Consider the following 19,246-nt stretch of genomic DNA (forward strand, 5'->3'; position numbering starts at 1 on the left):
AGGTAGGTGTTACTGGCAGCTGGGTGGCACAGTAGATAGAATGCTTAGTCAAATCATGAGTTAGTTCAAATCATACCTCATACACTCATTAGCTATATGAGCATGGGAAAGTCACCTAAAAACAACCAAAAAAACCCTCTCTTTGCCTCATTTTCCTCATTTGTAAAATGAGAATAATAATAATAATAGCACCTCTCTCCTATGGTTATTATGAGGATTAAATGAAATTATTAGTACAATGCTTCCTGCATAGTATATACTACATAAATGTTAATATTGTTATGACTATCTTACAGATGAGGAAGAAAGTATAATCTCTGCCTTGGAGAAACTGAATGAAGGAGTATGAGCCCCATCCAACGAACTGCAATCTAACTGTAGAGAGACAAGACTGAGTTGTGAGTTTTGCATCCATCCTCTTTCCACCCTTGGCTCAGGATACCATGTCTTAAATGCCCTTCATCATGATATATGTCCCAGGTGCCTTGGTGACTCAACTGGGGTTGTAGGTTGAGAAAAAAAAAAACAATATGCTGAGTGGGAGGCCACCTAAGCCTACAGTGAGTGAATCATCTGCTGCTGTTGGCATTTACTGATTTAAGATGAGGATCTAATTTCTTCTTTCTTAGAGTTGCCCCCACTAAAATATAGGCTGAGATTTGACCAAGAATCACTAAAAATAAATATTTAAACACCACAATTGTGCTGCTGGGCTAGCCAAAGAGGAGGCATCTGAATCATTCTGTCTTCTTCAACCCCCCAGGGACAATAATAATTCTTGGCACTCAGCCTCCTCCACCCTTCACTCTAGAGAACAGGAGTAGGGGAGGGTAGCAGAGGAAAGGAGAGAGGATAGAACTCTGGTTTCTTAGCTTTGAGAGAGACCTTATTAGAGAAGATTCTGTTAAGGATTTTTTAAAAAATTAACTCATCAATCTCTACTTCCTGGTTGTCTGATAAAGCATCACTTATCAAAAAAACAAGAGAATAAAAGAGGAAAAAATCTCTTCCCAGAATGATTTCTTCCTGTAAAGCTCCCATTTAAGAATGCTTCAGTCTATCTTATCAGGGTCATTGGTATGCTTCAGTCATCCCAGGCTGCTAAGCAAACCTGGGCTTTACTAATGTTAGGGAACACAAACAAATTCAAAGTAGGAATCATAAGATGAATGTTCATGCTACCTCCTGGCCTTCGAGGTATGGTGTGATGGCAAGAAGACTGGCTTTAGATCAGTTAATCAATAAGCATTTGCTATGTATATTGGTCTCATGTTTCAGGCACTGTATTGAACTCCAAAGATACTAAAACAAAAAAAAATTTAATTTAACAGTTTCTACTCTCAAGGAACTTGCTTATATTTTTGTGGGGAGAGAACAAGCCTGCATATGAGTAAATATAGACTATACAAGATAGTTAAATATAAAGCAATTATAGAGAGAGAACAATAGCATTTGTGAGTAGGAGGGATTCGGAAAGTATGCAGAAGGTTCTTAAAACACATTTTGAAGAAAGTGAATGAGGAATTCTGTGGGGCAGAGTTGAGGAGTGGGGAGGCTTCAGGCATAAGGGCTGAAGAGAGATGGGAGAGGAAGTATCATGTGGGAGGAATATAAAGAGGGCCACTGGGGCTGGATTGTGGGAAGGGAAATAATGTCTAACAAGATAGGTTGGGGGCAAGTTGTTAAGGACTTTTCCAACCAATTAGGTGGGCTATCAATGAAATTATCTAGGTGAGAGATCATAAGGGCCTGAACTAAAATGGTGACTGTGAATACAAATCTTGGTTGAATTCCTGACTGTGCTAGTCATTATATGTATGACTGTCACAAAAATTTCCTGGGCCTCGTACTCTTTATCCGAATAGTGAGGAATTAGACTAAATAACCTCTAAGTTTTTCTTTGCCCTCTAAATCTATGGTCTTATAAAGGAGCCAGAAGGGGATCTGGTTAAATGGATATTTCCACTTCAAGATTTTCTTCTGTTTCCTTAACTTGATCCAGCTCAATGCAACCTTTATCTAATTTAGAAGATTTTTCAGAAGTTGCTTATTTTTAAAAAAGCATTTTCCTTATTACTTGAAGCTTGAACAAAGACTCTTAGCCTTCGGAGGCCGGGTCATTATATGACCAGATACCTCTGAGAATTCTACTTGATTCCCGTTCTCATCCTCAAACATCTCCACAATTTCTCCCCCTTTTCCCCTTCTCCCTCCCCTCCACCCCCATCTCTCCTCTCATACAAGCTCCAGTCTAGATGGGGATCTCATTCTCTCTGGCCTTGATTACCATCAATATCTCCTAGTTTATTTCCTTGCGTCCAGGCCTTCTCCTATCTGATCTATTCTTCACATAGCTAGCAAAATAATCTTCCTAAAGTACAGATCTAATCCTGCCATCCTTTCCTCAAAAACTTTCAGTTGCTCCCTATTGCCCCTGTAGGATAAAATACAAACTTCTCAGCCTGACATTTAAAATCTTTTTTTTGTAGCTTGCCCAAGGCCACACAGATAGGTAATTATTAAGTGTCTGAGATCAGATTTGAACCCAGGTCCGTCTGACTCCAGGGCCAGTGCTTTATCCACTGTGCCACCTAGCCACCCCCTGACATTTAAAATCTTACAAAAAAGGCTCTACTCTCCTTTCTAGAAAAGGAATAGTACCAACAAGATTAATTATTTCACATTGCTTTAGTTAATCTTGACTAGTCACTGTTCATGATCCTCAACATTTCATCTCTCTCACCTCAGTAAATGGACACAAGCCATCCTCCAACCTGTGAAGCTGTTTCCCCCTTGTATCTTCTGTTTAGAATCCTTATCTTTTTTCGCCCCCCCCCCCAATAAGGTATTTCCTCTGGTATACTGTTGGTCAGTCATTTCATTTGTCCAGTTCTTCAAGATCACATTTGGTATTTTCTTGTCTAAGAACTGGAACGGATTGTCATTTACTTTTTTCAGCTCATTTTACAGATGAGCAACTGAGGCTAACAGGGTTAAGTGACTTGCCCAAGATCACAGAATTAGTAAATGTCTGAGGCCAGATTTGAATTTAGGAAGATAAGTCTTCCTGAGTCCAGACCCTAACCTCTAACCACTGCCTGTTCCTCTAGGAAGTCTCTTATTCTTGGGTTATTTTCTTCATATACATTATATTCCCCCCTTTCTCTCTCAAATTGAGGGAAGGTATTGGGGAACCATTAAATGAAAGCTCTTTGAAGGCAGGTAGGATTTCATTTTAGTAGGGTCTTTTATTCCCAATATTTACTCTCATCTACTACACACAGTAGGTCTTTAATGAATGTTGGTGCAATTGAATTCCCCAACTTGTTCTATTACCTTTTTTTTTTTGCAAGGCTTTCCCAGAGCCACACAGCTAGGTAATTATTAAGTATCTGAGGCTGGATTTGAACTCAGGTACTCCTGACTCCAGGGCTGGTGTTCTATCCACTGCGCACCTAGTTGCCCTGTTCTATTACCTTTGATGATTGACTTCCTGAAGCTTCCCTGCCTCAGTTTCTCACCTGAGAAATGTTCTATCTCATTGAGTTGGTCCATGATTAAGGGCTCTGACACATTTCCACATAGGGAGTTTCCTCATTATAATAAAGTCACAGATAAACTCCGATCTAGCAATTTACCTTTTTTTCTTCTGACAGTTCAATCAGTGACTCATCTTTTCTGTCTGGATGCTATCCTGTGTGGGCTGAAGGCTTTAGACCTAGGGAACAGAAGGCAGGGACACAGGCTAAGGCAGGGCAACAGGCTAACTCACAGGCACTAGGAGCAGCCCCCTAAGAAGCTTCACCTTAATCTTCAGGACTCATCCAAAGATTTAAAAAACCTAGATTCTTCCTGCTTAGTAAGAGAGTTTTTAAGGGAATTTAAAAGGGACAGTCCTTGGAAACAGGAGTCCCTGAGAACTTGAGGATTATTCATAAAGTTGGTCTGACTTAAAGGGTATTAGGAAGACTTCTTTTGTGGGGGGGGATTTATCCTCTCATTTCACAATTAAAAATGAAGATTAAAATTCAGATATCCCTAGGAGAGGTAACACACCCACTGAAACTCATTCCCACTGAAGTTAAAAATAACCAAAATCATTTTCCCAATAGAGAAAAATAGCCATCAAATCTGACTAGACAAATGAAAAAGTGGTTAGAAAGAGACATAGAAGCAAACAAGTTGACATTTTGTTTAGGTTTTTATCTTTTTTAATATCTGAAAATAGTGTGGGTGTTAGGATTTTATGAACTGATTTATTATAAAATTTTGTTTCTTCTAATTTTTTTAAAATGACAACATACTAGCTGTGTGGTTAATGGGCAAGCTATTAAACCCTTTTTGCCTCAGTTTTCTCATTTGTAAAATGAGCTGGAGAAGGAAATGGCAGACTACTATGGAATCTTTGGCAAGAAAACCCCAAATCAGGGAAGAATCATATGAGACTCATCAATAAACAAACAAAACCTCCTAAGTTTCTAAGACAAATTTTTTTTAAAAGATGCCAATGACTGAAGTCAGACTTTCTATAGAGAACTTGGGTGGGGGAGACATTGACCCAGAAAGCAGGTCAGGGTGCCCATGGTATAGAAAGAGGATGGGAACACAGACCAACTTCACCAACTTCACAATTTTTCCTCCAAAGGACAACCCTGATACTTAATCCAGCATCATGACACATTGCCCTGGGGGTCAGGAAACCTGGATTCCATCCCTGGCTCTGGGGCTCAGTTTCCTCAACAATAACACTAGGGAATTGGATCAGGTGACCTCTAAAGCAGCTCTGATGTTTTATGATCCTTTGAAAAGTAGAATTCTTCAACAGACATACTCAAAAATGCTGAGGAAATGAGCAAGAGAGCTATAGGATTTTTGGCAGTATGTAGAATAGGAGATACAAATGCAGTATTCAGAGTCAAGAAAAAGCCTGGGTATAAATCCCCTCAGAAACTTGCCAGCTGAGTGATACTAGGCAAGTTATTTAAAATCCCTGAGCTCACAGAAGTTTTCCTCTTCTGTAAAATGAGGATAATTATGCCTTTACTGATGGAAAAGCACCTCAAAATAGTGAATTGTCAGAGTCATATGAGGTACATATTTTCAGACATGTCCATTTGTATTACTCAAATATACCTATCTCCTATATAGTCAGGTTCTAATGTGAGGAGAATAGTGACAATAATGTTAAAAAATCACCAATAAAAATTTTTAAAAGGAAAAATACTTTTAGCAACTTCATCACAGATTTGTTATAAGCTCCATAGAAAAGACTGGAAAGGATCTCAGAAGCCCCCTCCTTTTGTAGATACATAAACTGAAGCCCAGGGAAGTCAAATGACTTGTCCAAGATGAGACATCTTAGAGGAAGGATTTGAACCCAATCCTCTGACTCTTTCCACTATATCATTCTCAAATGAAATAACATATAAAGTATGTGCAAACTTTTAAGTACTATGCAAACATTAGCAACTTAACATTATCGTCTCTTCATAGAAAAAAAATGCAAAAAAGGAGAAAAGAAATGCAGTTACTACTAAATGAGCAGATTCTTATATTATATAGGATAGTTCTTCAGGGTCCATTGGTTCATTGAACCAGAACTTTCTAATGCTCAATCTTGAGTTTGTCCTTTTATTTACAAAATTGAGTGTAAAGGCCACTTCAAGACTGATATGCTAGAGAGTTGGTATTTTTAGATTTGATGATAACACCTCTTGGAAAAGACTTTTCTTGAAACAACTTTCAAGAGTGCTAAGTTAAAACTCAGAGGACCCAGAGGGGAATACCAGTTTTATGTATTACTGGGTAACCACAGGTAACTTATTAAACTCTCTGATCTCAGTTTCCTCCTTAGTCAAATAAAGAAATAAGACTAAATAGCTACCAAGATCCTTTCCCACTCTAAATCTATGATTCTATAATGCTAAAAAAAGAAAAAAGTACTTTTGATGAGATATTGCAAAAGGAATATCCTTTGTCAGACCCTGTGTCCCAATTTGGGGTTTGGAAAGTATGGTGGCTGTAGTTAATAACATTCCAGGATTTGCCTTCTCAGCATCTTCTCTCACACAAATATATGAGACACCATCCAAACCAGTACATGGTTTGCTTTCAGCCACCATCTCTTTCCACTTCTACAAGATGGCCAGTTTAGGCTGGGTTTACTGAGAGACAAGCAAAGCATCGACTCTCCAGTGGAGGGCCTTTGCTAAAAGAGAAGAGTTTTCAAATTTTTCATGAGGCATCAGTTGGCTGTTGAGTTTCAGGAAATGGTGGTTTTGAGGCATTCCGGGAGGATGTTGCATCACAGAAGTCCATCTATGTTTTGCACTGATAGTAAGAAAGAGCTTTTCAGCTTCTATGGCTATGCAGGAGATGAACAGAAACCTTGTTAAGCACTTGGAAATTATTCTTGGGGAAATGCAAGTTTAGTGATTTGAGAAGAGTTCTACTTGGGATCATGGAGTCTTGGATATAGATTTAAAGCTGCAAGGGATCTTAGGAGTCACTAAACCCTCATTTTCAAGTTCAGCAAAACCAATCCATTCCCTTAGAGACCCAGAAAGATGAAAGTACCTGCCCAGAGTCAGACTTTATCTAGAGAGCCTTAGTCTCTCAGAGAGTATCTTATTCTATACTTAGCTAGATGTCCAATAAACATTTGTCCCATTAAACTCATCCACTTGTAGTCTGAGCCCCAAGAGGCATCTCCCTTCTGGAGATGTATAGGATCACAGGACATAGAAAACACAATTGTTCTTCTTTATATGAACATACAGACTTATATATGAACTTCATATGAACAATTGTTCATATTTATATGAAGCCTTAAGGTTTCCCAAGGACCTTTCCCACAAGTGCCCTGATAGAAACTCTAAGTCTTCTGAGTTATGTATAAACCTTGCAAGGCTCAAAGTTCTCTTCAGCATCAGCTTAAGAAAGAGGATTAGAGTCTTCATTCAGAAAGAAGGGCCAGATGCTTCTGAGTTATAAAAAGTTAGCTCTTTATAGGCTAAAAGAGCTTCCCAAAGGACAAGTACATTCTCTCAACAGTCTGATGGAATCTGCAGACTGGAGCTGAGAACAAACTATGAAGCCGTCTGCCTCTGAAATAGCACATGTTTTACAACAAAGATTACACTAAGAAAATGCTGGAACATTGTACTTCATTCTAAAGGCTATAGTAAACTCCTGAGTCTTGTTTTTAGGCCCTCCACGATCTGGCTCAGCCCTATCTTCCCAGCCTGAATTTACATTACTCCCCCCCTCAGACAGTCCACTTTCCAGCCAAACTGGCTTATTAGCTAATCCCAAACACTGCGGGATATTCATTTATTCATCCATTCCCATGCCTGGGATGTTCCCTCCTCTTACTTGCACCTTTAAGAATTCTGATTTTCCTTCAAGTTTCATTGAGGGGTCACTGCCTCCTCAGAGCCTCCCCTGATTCCTTTTGTTGAAAGTGTTCTATACTTGCTCATTACATACATTAAACAATTATGTATGGTTCCCTCTTTTTTCACCATTACTCACTCCCTACACATATGTATGCATCACAATCTTTTTCTTTATCACTCCTCCCCACTCCACTTTGTCACCATTAATGGAAGATTCTTGAAGGCAGCAAGGTTATTTTTATCTTTATGTATCTAGTGTCTGGTATATGTCAAGCATTTAATGAGCAGATAAATATTGAATTGTAGAATACCATATGTCCACTGTGAAAGGGAGTCTGGAGACCAGGGATAGAGGACCTTTTTTCTGCCAAGGGTCATTTGAATATTTATAACATATTTCACAGGCCATACTTGGTCAAACATTTAATTAATTCAACCCTAAAAATACTCTTAGATTTGTTGAATTTCAAGTCCCACCTGTGGTTGCCTTGGCAGCACCAAACTAAATGATTTCTCAGACCTTAGATAAGTTGGATGTTCATATAGCTGTTAACTCATAGAGGTGGAAAGTGTAGCATGGATGAAGTCTTGAAGACCCAGACAGGCTCAAGAACAAACTCAGATATATGGTAGCTATGGAACTCTATGTGAGCTTTAGGTTTCTCATCTGTACCAACTTGGAGTCAGGAATACCTAGATTCAGATCCTACTGACATTGACTAGTTTTGTGAATCTGAGCAATCTCACTCTCTCTGAACCTTAGCTTTTTTAATCTGGAAAATGGGTTTAATAATAGCAGTTCCCAGAGTTTTTGTGAGAATCAAATGGGATGCTGAATATAAAGTTCTTTGCAAGTTTTAAAATGATAAACTATTGTTAAATATTATTATTTGGTCCAGCACTTTCATTTTACACATCAGATAATGGGTGTCCAAAAAAGTCAAGTGAAAATGAATGAATGAATAAATGAATGAATAAAAAAGCATTTGTTAAGTGCTTGCACTATGCTAAATAAATAAAAGGAGGCAAACACAAAAGTCAAGTCAATCCTTGTCTGCAAACTTATAATGTAATGGATGGGGGTAGCCAGGATGGTATATTTTGAACTGAAAAGTTATAGGAATTGGTGAGTAAATAGGGGGAATAAAGTGGCACATTCTTTCTAGGAGCAATGAATAAAGTTGATTTGTGTTAAACAATCAAGTACCCTGGAAGTCGGGTAACCCTAGCTACAAACCTAGTATTCTTGAACCCAGGTCTCCAGGATTCCTTTCAACTATATGTCTGCCTCCCAATGAGAAGTCTGTTCATTCACTGGGATTAATATTGGAATATGGTATCCTTCAACTAGAAATATGGTACTAGTAACCTACCATCAGAAGGGAATACTCCCTGAGTGACTCTCCAAATAGTAGTGATGGATTAAATTTGAGCCACTTACATCATACTGCCCAAGCTCCCTTGTAATCAGTGAAAAGAATCCTTGATAATTCCTTAGAGCAAATTAGTGACCTTGTGAGTCACTGTGTTTTAAGTGTACATGTATATTAGGGACAATCTGCTACATTGACTGTCCTGTCTGTCTTTTTAATATTATAATTTCATTTCTTGGAATCTTGAATATGAAATGCCCCAAGAAGAAAAGAAACCACAGACACAGGAGATAGCAAGAACTTCAAAGACAAACTTCAGCCCATAGAGATAAGATAACCTACAGTACTTACTTTCCAGTTCAAATGAGATAATGTTTTTATAGGACTTCTCTCTGAACTTTAAAGTATTGTGAAAATATCAGTTATTATTATACTTTCATCATTCTGCCTAAAGCTGGCCCTTTTCAGAGGTGCACTCTTTGGTCATAGAAGAGAGAAAATCTCCCTCCTCCACACAAGGATCAGACCCTTTGACCTCATTAGCATTATGGTCAGAGGGGACAACAAAGCAAAGTTGGACAGGGGTCCTTTTCAGGATCCAATAAAATAGAGACTACCTGGAAAGCCACATGGATTCTTCCAGCACTCACAGATCTGATTCTCACAGACCCCAATGTTTCATATGTTTTCCACCCAATTCAGGCTTCACTCCATGTTGCCATTAAAAGCACTGGAAAGTAAACAAGCACAGGATAGATGGGAACTCACAAAGCCCAGCCAGGAACCATTAAACCAATTGTTTCATACTAACCCCAGAGGTGACAGAGCCTGGGCATTGAGAATTAGACCATATGTCTTAAAGAAAAGAAATGTATGAAGTCATATGTGTCGGTTATTCCATGAACATTTCTACCTGAAGGAGGGAGGGTGTGGTTCCACCAATGCCAATTGGTGTAGCAGGAAAGGAACCAGATTAAGATTAAGAAAACCCATGTTTTATTTCTGCCACTAATTTGCTATATGAACTTAGAAATTATTTAACTTCTTTGTGCCTCAGTTTCTTCATCTGCAAAATGGGTCTAACCAAATTTCCCAGGATTCTTGAGAGGGTAAGACAAGATAGGATGGGAAGAAAAAATATGAGATATTATTCTAAATTTCTCATTTCCCATCTCAAGGTTAAGTCATTTCTTATGAATAACTTCCTGAGTCATCTGTTGCACCATCCACTAAGAAACAAAGCCACAGAGTTGAGTCCAAAGGCAGACTCCCTTCTGGGACTTAACTCCAACAAATTCTGAAGGAACCATCAAAGAGTCTACCAGGATTACCAGACCATGGTTGAACAGATGTTAGGTCAGCAGTGGCATTTCCCTCTTTTTATTAAAAAAAAAATCCTTTCCTTGGCAGCCGTATTTTACTATCAAACTGAAAAATGACATTTTAAAATAAGGTTTTAAAGGAAATTGGAAATAGCTGAAGGTCAGAAAATTCAGGCTTAGGGCTGCCAACCCAGCATCTGGTTCTCCTGTCTGGGTCAATGCCATATTAAAAGCCTTTAGTTCATGCCATTTGGGGATTAACTAAAAGAAGGAAGGTCTAGAAAAATTAAGATTTAGGGATGAAATGATAGCCACCTTCAAGTATCTTAAGGGAGCTTACCTGATAGAGGCATTCAACTTGTTTTGCTTGGTCTCAAGATAGCAGAACTCGAATAGGTAGAAATTGCAAAGAAGCAAATATAGTCTTGATTTAATAAAAATATTCCCAATAATCAGTTACCCCAAAGAGGAATGGAATGTCTCAAGATGTTATGTATTCCTCCCTCCCTGGGGACCTTCCTGCAAAGGATGAACTGGGTAAATTTTTCAGTTATACTGCAAGAGGAATTCTTGTGGACATAGGTTTGCACTAGATGGTCCCTTAAAAAAATTCCTCCCAAGGGAAGGTCTGAAATGCATTCATCCTTTGATTTAATGTTACCTGCCCATAAATAGTCAGAGATCTGGAAGTCTTAGGACTCCTGAAAACTGTCCTAGTCTGAAAACTCTCTATTTCTTCTTAGACTGAAATCTTTTTTTTTTTTTTTTTTTGGTTTTTGCAAGGCAAACGGGGTTAAGTGGCTTGCCCAAGGCCACACAGCTAGGTAATTATTAAGTGTCTGAGACCGGATTTGAACCCAGCTACTCCTGACTCCAGGGCCAGTGCTTTATCCACTATGCCATAGACTGAAATCTTTAGGAGAGGTCTCACCTCATCTATAGCCCTAAGATCCTCAGTAGGAATGTGAAAGTAGGTAAAATTTGTTTCCAAGGTCCACCTGCCCATGGGTGAATACTCATACTTTTAATCTCATAAGACTTCCCATTCACTGTGTCATCCTCTTCATCTAGGCTGGTCTCTCCTAGCATTGCCAGAACTCATCTCTTGCTCACTATCTTTACTTTTCCTTGTTGACACTTTACCCAGAGACATTAATGCATGGTTGGTAAACTTGTGAACTGATCCAATCATTCTGCAATTCAATTAGAAACCATACCTAAAGGAATTTAAAACTCTGCATATCTTTTCCTTGCTAGATCTGTATACCAAAGAAATAAAAAAGGTGGGAGGGATAATGAAGGACCTATATATACAAAAATATTCATAGCAGCTCTTTTTGGAGTGGCAAAGAATTGGAAATTGAGGGAATGCTTATCAAATGACTTAGCAAACTGAAGTAAACAATTGTGTGATAAGAAATGATGAACAGAATGATTTCAGAAAATCTGGAAAGAATCACATGAACTTTACACTAATGTAAAATGAAGTGAGTAGAACCAGGAGCATGTTAATAATAGCAATATTGTATGATTGTGAATGACTTAGCTATTATGAGTAATACAATGAATGGCCCAAGTTTAATTCCAAAGGACTTGTGATGAAAAATGTTATGTACCTCCTGGAGCCTGAAGGCAGATCAAAGCATACTATTTTTTTACTTTTTTTCTTTTATTTTGTTTTCTTTCACAACATATCTTAAATGGAAATATGTTTTGCCTGATTGCAACATATAACCTATATCAAATTGCTTACAATATCAAGGAAGACATAGGGAAGGGAAGGAGATAATTTTGAACTCAAAATTTTTAAAAATGAATGCTAAAATTATTTTTACATTGGGAAATTTGTAATGGGGGGAAATATTATTTTAAAATATTTAACCCAAAGAGTGTCTCAGTCTCCTAGACAGTATCTTATTCTAGAGAAACTACACTTAGATGCTTAGATACACTTAGATGGACAAATATTTATCCAGTTGAATTCATCCCATATAAATTAATAACTGACAAAGTTTATACAGTCCCTTATGGAAAGAGCACTGGTTCTGGAGACAGAGGACCTGGGTTCAAATCCCACCTCTGATTATTATTGATTTTATCATTAACTGTGGGACACTGAGCAAGTCACTTAGTCATTTAGATCTTATTACCTTCATCCATGAAATGAAGAGGTTGGATTCGAAGGCCTGTAGGGTCTCTTTCATGCCAAGATCTATAATTTCAATATTTTCCTAGGGGCTATTTTTATTCAAAGAAGCAAAAATTTTCTATGAATTCAAATGAAGAAATACCTAAAACAACTAGTACAGTGGAAAAAGTGCTATATTTAGAGGCAGAAGGTTTGCATTTGATTCCTAGCTTGGCCACTTACTAACAATGTGACCCTAAGCAAGTCATTACAGTACTCTAGACCTCAGTTTCCTCTTCTGGAAAATAAAGAAGATGTGACTAGATGACCTTTGAAATCTCTTCTAGTTCCAAATCTATGGAACTTCTAATAAAACTCTACAGTCTGGTCTTTCTTTTGCTTTTTTGTTAACCTGACTGCAGTTTAATCTTCATTTGAGAGTAGACTTATGAAAATGACTATTATAATTTATCTCATCATCTTCCACCTAGAGCATCACATAGGAATCAAAGGATTTAGAATTGGAAGAAACTTTAAAGATTCTAATCCCTTCATTTTATTAGATGAAGAAACTGAGGAGGCCTAGAGAGGTTAAGTTACTTGTCATTAATATTTGTCTGCTCAAACATGAGGACTGATCTGAAATCTGTTTGTTTTAAATATTATAAAAATAATATACTAGCCATTAGAATCTAGCACTCAACACAAGAAAGATGCTTGGGACTTGATTTTACATGTCAGGAGGCCCTTAAATTTCTTTAGACCTCAGTTTCCTCACCTATAAAATGAGGAAGTTGGACAAAGTGATCTCAAAGGTACTTTCCAGTTCTACCAGTTGACTTGTATATAATGTTAGAATCATGTTGTTATCTCTTTTGGACCCACATGCGGGTGCTTATTAGCATTCCTAATTCCTTCATCTAGCCAAACAATACTTGCTCAGTATGATAAAAGTCAAAGAAGTCAGCACTGGAGGGACTACCTGTGGGAACACAAGCAGACTAAATCACTGTTGGTAAAGTTGTGAACCACTCCAACAGCTCTGAAAAATAATTGGAAATCATGCAAGAAAGAGATTAAATTGATTATAATCTTTGACTCAGTGTCATATCTCTTAAGGAGGTTAAAGAAAGAAAGAAAAACTCCCTATTTATCAAAATATTCAGTGACACATTTTAGAGACAAAAAAAATTTTAAAAAATATAAATTCATTCACGGGGGGAATGGCTGAGCAGATTTGGGCATAAGAAGGTAATAGAACATTATTGTGTCTAATGACGGTCAAATGTGAAATCCTGAGAAATATGAGAAAACTTATATGAAATAATACAGAGAAAAAAAGCAAGGTGAAGAAGGCAATACACACTAAGACCAATAATATCTGTCCAATACAGAACAGCAAAGCACATGAAGACTCTTTTCTAGCAATATCTCATCCCTGCATTTACATTATTTGCTAAACCTGATCTAAATGTGATAAAAAAAAAAAACATTCCTTTTGAGGAGATTCCATTTTACTTTTCTTCATCTTAGGTTGTTATAGTCACCTAGTAACTCCTCCATTGCCACAAGAGTATTTAAGCACATTTTAAATGGAATAGAAAGAGGAAGTATGGAATGACTAGAAAGCCAGCTTCTAAGTTAGGAAGGCTTGAATTCATGTCCTGCTATTGATATATACTGATATTATAGTTCTAAGCAAGTTACTTGGTCTCATGCTAGTTAACTTTATAAGACTCTAAGTTACAGAGGAAGTATTGACTTTCATTGGGAAAATGAATGAATAAATGTATGAAATAAAAAGCATTTATTAGTTGTTTTAAGGTATTTTTCAGTAGTTTTAGTCATGTTTGACTCTCTGCTACCCCATTTGGAATTTACTTGGCAAAGATCCTGGAATATTTTGCCATTTCCTTCTCTAGCTCATTTTACAGATGAAGAAACTAAGGCAAATAGGGTTAAGTGACTTGCTTTGGGTCACACAGATAATGTGTCTGAAGCCAGACTCGAACTCAGGAAGAGGAGTCTTCTTGACTCTATGGCTGGCACTTGATTCACTGTGCCCCTTATTAAGTGTTTACCATGTTCCTAACTAAGGGTCATTCTAAGGTACTATGCCTACTTCCAAACCACATAAAAGGAAGAACTCTGTAATGACTTCTGTGATGGAAGAACCTGATCCCCGACTCAGAGTATGTCCAAATTATTCTGTGATTGTCTCTTGTGAATATACCGAATGAAGAAGATTATATAGAAAGTACTAACAGGTCAAATCAAGTTCTATTTCTTGATGTGAACCCCCAGGCAGGGTCACTATGTGGCTTGTGAACATATTAACAGCTCTGTTTCATGAATATTGAGGATGGACTGGGTTAGGCCAAACCCTTCAAAGATTGGAATCCATACCAAGATGTCTGTCCTAGTGAAGGGTAGCTAGGTGGTACAATGAATAGAGCACCAACCCTGGAGTCTGGAGGACCTGAATTCAAATTTGACCTCAGATATTTGATACTTACTAGCTGTGTGACCTTAGGCAAATCACATCCATGGTCATCTCCAGTTGTCCTGATTCATATCTGGTCACTGGACCCGGATGACTCCAGAGGAGAAAGTGAGTCTGGTGATTTAGTACAAACCCCTCCCCCCCAAAAAAAAATCCAATTCATGTGCTTGTCATGGCAACACCTCCCTGATGTCATGGTCTTCAAGAATGAAGGACAAACAATACCCTAATGAAGAGCACAGATCCATGGAGCCTGTAGGATCCAACTCAGCACCTAGAATCCTGAAGTGGGAAATATTGCCAGCTATGTTGGATTAGGAGAATAAATCTAGAATCATGCTATATATAAACCTTGGGCTAAGCACCAGTGATACAAACATAAGCAGTCAAGACAGCCTCTGCCCTCAAGGAGCTTGACAGTCCAGTAGAAGAATATGACACAAATAAGGCAGTTATGGAGGAGAATTTTGGTCAAGGAAGTCACAAGGACAGTCACTGCAGTCACGGGGAAATTGATTGACATGCCCCTCTCCAGGAATGATAGTAATGATCTGATTACTACTCTCAGAGCTAGAATCAGAGGGAAAAAGGAACAAATCAGGGACTACATTAAATACTTTACAAATATCATCTCATTTTACTCTTCTGTAATTGGATGTTTTATTATCTTCATCTTACAGACAAATGGGGGTTGAATGAGTTCCCTAGGCTCACCTCATTTTATTCTTCTGCAAGGTTGGATGCTCTTCTTATCTCCATCTTACAATTGGGGAAACTGAGACTAATGGAGGTTAAATGAGTTACCACAGTCAGGATCTCAGGAGAGATTTGAATTCAGGTCTTCCTTACTCTGGGTCTTGCATTCTATCCTAGCTGTCTTAGAGGGAAGAGAAGTTCTAGATCAGCATGAAGATGGCCAGGAAGTATTGTCCAAAACTGGATCCAGTTTAGATGTGGTGAATGCTCATCCATCAGATGCGCAGGACCCTTAGTTGGAAACTTGAATTTGGAATAGGAGCTGGAGGCTAGAACACCAAAGCCTGGCACTTGACAATGGCTGGGAAGTGAGTGGTAGATTTGGGCTCAGGCTAGATAAATAATTGTATTTATACATATATATTGTATGTATTCATACATACATATATACATATATGTATATATATGTATATACACACACACACAGATACCTAGGGTTCAAGGGAGGAAACTTGAGTTCCAGATCAGAAGCTGAAGTAGGAGCAATGATTTTGGAATCAGGAAGATAGGAAAATTATGGACTCCTTTCTAATGTAGTTCTTCCCACATGTTTCTAGGTAAATTCCTTGATTGCCTTTATGATTCTAAAGTTCCCTCCACAGTGTGGGAGCTTTGACTGATATAGGGAAATTTTTCACAGGAAATTCTTTGTGTCGATGAAATCACAGGTCTGTTTAAAAAAAAATTGATCAGCAGTAAAAATGTTTTTTTTTATGTTAATTTGAAGATACTTCTTTGCCTGGCTTCCTTCTAACCTTGCTCTATAGGGGTACAACCCAGGACCAATCCATTTCTTAGGCTGCTTCATTTCTCCTCCTCCCTTTTTTACCAAAATCTCAAACTCCTGGGAAGCTCACATGCTTCTCCCACAGATCTTATTCCTATCCACACTCTAGCTTTCCCTTCCCCCCACAAAAATGGCTTTTGCACAAGTCTTTCCAGCACCCCCATGGGCTGCTCTCTTCCTACTTCTTAGCTGCTAGAGAAGGTAAGTGAAAGAGGTCAGAAAACTCAGCTCTCTTCTTTTCAACCTCAGAGACGAGTACCTCTTCTCTTCCTTTATGGAAGCTGAGGAGCCAGGGGCATAAGAGAGGAAACTGAGGTTTGCGGTTTCTCTAACATACCAGTTTCCCTTTGAGTGATATGTTTTCTGATCAGGCCCCAAGCTGCTGGAACATCTTGTACCACCCCTGAAGTTGCTGTTGGACTCAACTGTTGCAAGAGGGGACAGGTATTATTGTAGGCTGAGGTTACCAAAAATCCAAACAAAACAAATTAAAAAACAAAAATTAGGTCAGAAGTCAACATCCTCATAAGATGTGAATGGCTTCTATCATAACAGGGCAACTATATTAATCCTCTGCTTTTCTGCTTCCTTTACTTCTTTGGGGCCCATTTCCTCCCTTCAGAACTGCCCTTGATGCTCATTTAAATTGAATTCATTTATAGGGAAATTGGGGTAATGGGCATATACTGTGATAAACCTGACTCCCTTCAGCTCCCCATTATTCCATAGCTGTGGTGGCCTCTCAGTCCTTCCATTCCCCACCAGTTCAGCAAATAACCTGAATGAATGAATAGCATCCCAGGCCCTCAAGAAAGGGCAGGCAGTGAAGCTTACTGGAAGGTAGTGCTTGCTTGCATTATAGATCTCCCTGCCCTTCATTTGGCTCACTTGAAGATAGTGCTCATTCACAGATTTTGGACCAAACCTCCTCTACACCTCCTCCCATCCCAGCTGAGATTCCTTTGGCTCTGGAGAGAACCAGGAGACATTTAAGAGTTGACAAAAATCTCTGCTTTCCTCCCCCCTCCTCCCCAGTGCTATGGGTTTGGCACAGTCACAGCAGCTGAACTGAGGTCTTTCTCTGCTTAATTTCTGACCCCATCTGCATTTGTAAGGAACACTATTCCCCATATGTTTCTAATTCTTTACACTCAACTCATCAAAATGCTGCTGGGTAAGGAGAGGAACTGCCCAAGGGCCCAAGACATTTACTCAAGTTTTCTAATTTAGACCCCCTTGCTCTTCATTTTGTGTTCTCTGGAACAGAGGCCAGGCCCAACTGGGAATAGTTTAAAATTCAAGACCCCAGGAAGTTTGAATAAAGGGGCTTAGGATACTTTATTAGAGCCTGTGTTATATTTAAAAGAAAAAATAAGGCTAAAAGGAAAAAAAAAACAGAATGTCCCCCTCAAGGAGACCCAGGACTTTTTTTTCCCTTTGTCTTTAAACAATTTGACTGGTTTAGTTTGGAATCATAGCACCAGTTTCTGGGTATTTAAATTGGGCTCTTTTGTCAGTGTAATTGTTTCCTTTCAGGCTCAAGGCCTTCTCCTGGCTTCCCTAATCTGGGGCTATTTGTCATTGGCGATTGTTATCTAGCGGGTCCCAGAACTGGAGGTAATTAAACTTTGATATATGGCTGTCAAATTGATTTTTTACAACAACAGTCTAGTAATTGCAGTCAATAAAGGCCTTTCCCTGCATTAAAAAGGAATTGGCTCAACTGGAGGTTTTAAGTGAATTTGTAACAATAAACCAGTGACTTCAAAGCTGTCAGACCTCCGGGTTTGGTTGGGAAAGACTAAGATGCCTGTTTAGTAAACAAATAAATTCAGAAGTTCTGCATTTCTAGCTGATATTACTAAATAACGTACCATTTCTTGACCCCTGTGGAGAGCCCAGAGCCTCATTTAAAGGAAATAAGGCATTGGCAAGTCAACTTAGGAAAGGAAATGGAACAGCTGTAGAAAAATTGATCTGGGCCCCTGCTATTGTACCCTCTGCCCTCACTCACCCAGTTAGAAGTTTATAGTATAGGCTTACAGTTATACCCCCATTTCAAGGCAATGTATATATTCAGATAGACAGACAGACAGACAGACACACACACACACACACACACATACACACACACATACCCCTTTGGAACTGGACATTGGATTATTTAGTTTAGTTCAACACATAGAGAACTGGCAAATTTTTTTTCAAACTTAAAATTACGTCTTGGATAGGGAACAAGATCTCCAGGCCAAGATTACAGAACAAAAGGGGAGGAGAAAGGGCTTTGTGGAGTCTGCTTCACTCACCAGTTTTTTGCTGCTCATCAGCTACAAACCATTCCTCACAACTAAGGGGGTAAGAGAAAACAGGATGTGATGCACTAGAAAGACTACTAGCTTTGAAGAGGACCTGGCCTTGAATCCTGGTGATCTTCCTTACTAGTTATGTGACATTAGATAAATAACACTTTCTCTGGCCTCAGTTTCTTTAATGAAGGGGCTTGAGTCACTAATCTGAGTTCCATCTTCCCACAAAAGATCCCCAGTTCTTCTTCCCAGAAGGCAATGCCAAGCTCAAAAAAGTCACCAAATTGGTATATTTTTAGATGGAACCTATTCTTGGGGTCTGGCTTCTCTATGGTATTTCTCACTAGGCAATGGCCAGGGAGACAAAGGTTATGTTTCTAAGTCTCCAAATGGCAGTTAAACAGCTTAGCTACTATTATTAACACTTTATCTTAGGGGAAAAAACCACCTCTTTCACCATTTTAACAGTATCTTATTGGCAGTGGGAAGTTACAAGACGTTTTGGAGATGGGGAACATTCAAATCTTTGCTTTAAAAACTTTCCTTCTTGGATAACTTTTTCATTAATTCCACTTTCTGAAAGTAACTGAAACCTGACTTTCCCCTCACTGACCTCCAGTGATGGGAAGCCTTTTTGTCCATTCTCTAGTTCTCACAGGATTGATAGGATCAGC

At 38.6% G+C, this 19,246-nt stretch overlaps 1 long non-coding RNA gene across 1 annotated transcript in view; it reads left to right on the forward strand.

Annotated features, from left to right (window-relative positions):
• The first annotated feature begins 310 nt into the window (after nt 1-310).
• LOC141520048 (uncharacterized) overlaps nt 311-19,246 on the forward strand; it is a 48,401-nt gene continuing 29,465 nt past the window's right edge. The window contains exon 1 of the long non-coding RNA XR_012477528.1: nt 311-398. This is a non-coding gene — a long non-coding RNA (uncharacterized LOC141520048). The remainder of the gene's footprint in view (nt 399-19,246) is intronic.

Source organism: Macrotis lagotis, chromosome 4 (genome assembly GCF_037893015.1).
Source record: "Macrotis lagotis isolate mMagLag1 chromosome 4, bilby.v1.9.chrom.fasta, whole genome shotgun sequence".
Taxonomy (NCBI): domain Eukaryota; kingdom Metazoa; phylum Chordata; class Mammalia; order Peramelemorphia; family Peramelidae; genus Macrotis; species Macrotis lagotis.